General features: G+C 40.2%; 1 pseudogene; it reads right to left on the bottom strand.

Annotated features, from left to right (window-relative positions):
- Positions 1-295: 295 nt before the first annotated feature.
- LOC138175354 (RING finger and CHY zinc finger domain-containing protein 1 pseudogene) lies at positions 296-1,027 on the bottom strand (annotated as a pseudogene).
- Positions 1,028-1,507: the final 480 nt, after the last annotated feature.

The following is a 1,507-nucleotide window of genomic DNA, read 5'->3' as shown; positions in this document are numbered from 1 at the left end:
TTATGCATTCTATTGAACATCAGTTTCAAAGTTGAATGTCATTTGGTCTTAAGCAACATTAAAGGAATTTCCACTCAAAGCGAGAGCTTCAGTTTTTGCACAATAATAAAAATGAGATAATTTTGTTGAGAGCCTGATCACTGTCACTGAAGTAGGAGGTCATGTTGTGACATGACCACACATCACACTAATGTTTGTGACAGCATAGCAACAGGATACTAAGGAATGTCTCTTATTTCAGAAACAATGGTGAGTCTTCAGAGGCAGCCCTTTCTATGCAGTTTAGAGAAACTAGTCACTGTTGTTCTAGAGGAAGTCCACACCCTCCATCTTGGGCATCTTGCACTCACAGCTCTTACACTTCATTCCTAGTATGTGGAACTAGACCACAGAGTGGCACTGGAGTTTGTGCTGCTTCATTTTACAACTGTGGCCAATAGCAAGTCACGTCTAGAATACAGTGCATATATAACAGACACCCATAGTCTTCTTTTGACATTTCTTCATAACATGATCTGTGGAGAAGATGCCCAAATGGCAAGACATTGGCAACTACATGGGATGTATGAATGTCATGGAAATGTATGGACCAATTCTGCCTGGAGACATTCTCAATGCACTTGTGATGCCCTTGGAGACTCAAGGATAGGCATAGGTTACATTTCAAACAAGTAAAAATTCTTCCTTTGGACTAATCCTACAAATTCCACCCTTCTCACAATGGTACTGCTTCTTGTCTTTGTCAAAGAGGTGGCATATATTGCAATATACTCTCCACAATGCTACATTCTTCACAAGTCTGTTGAGAAGCCTTTTCCACACTTTGCACACTATACTTCTTTCATTTTAAAACAGTGCAGAGGAAGATCTTCATTGTTATCATGTTATAACCAGCAGATGGTAAAGTTTACCCACAGCAAGGAGCCTTGACGAAACATCTACAGTTGTAGTGTTCCCAGCACTGGTGTGCTTGTGCTGCACTGCTGCCACAATCTTCACCCTCCATTGCCACCTCTGCCATCACCATCTCCTACTTCTTCTTCCTCTTAGATCCAGGTCCAAGTCCGCTCTGGAGATGGAACAAGAGTCAGAGATAAGTCCTGGAAGCTCTAAGCCAGTGCCACCTCTATGGCCTGGATTCTGCCTCATTGGGCACCACATCTTGTCTTCTGTTCAATTTTTTTCACCCCAGATGAAAGAATTCCTTGTTCTAATCCAAATAGAGATTAAAGAGGGAATTTCAGGAAATAGAACTGATGCATGGTTGGAGAGGTTTTGGAACAAATGAATCTTTCGAGTTCTTCAACTCTACCAGGACTTAGCATGTTCATTACAAAACAAATATAGTTTTGCATTAAGAATATCAGTCAGGAATTCTTTCTATGGAGCTTTTATCTCCTGGATATGATAGTGATTTCCCCAATAATCTTGATTAAATCACTTAATAGTCCAAAGTTCCACAATTTCCTCTTTTTTGTACATTAGAAGAAACAATTTCTCACCTCTT

This window comes from Petaurus breviceps, unplaced genomic scaffold (genome assembly GCF_028583685.1).
Source record: "Petaurus breviceps papuanus isolate PSGF00001 unplaced genomic scaffold, PetGlider_PUasm1.0 77, whole genome shotgun sequence".
In the NCBI taxonomy this organism is placed as follows: Eukaryota; Metazoa; Chordata; class Mammalia; order Diprotodontia; family Petauridae; genus Petaurus; species Petaurus breviceps.
The sequence above is the reverse complement of the archived record's forward strand: the minus strand, read 5'-3'. Positions and strand labels throughout refer to the sequence as shown.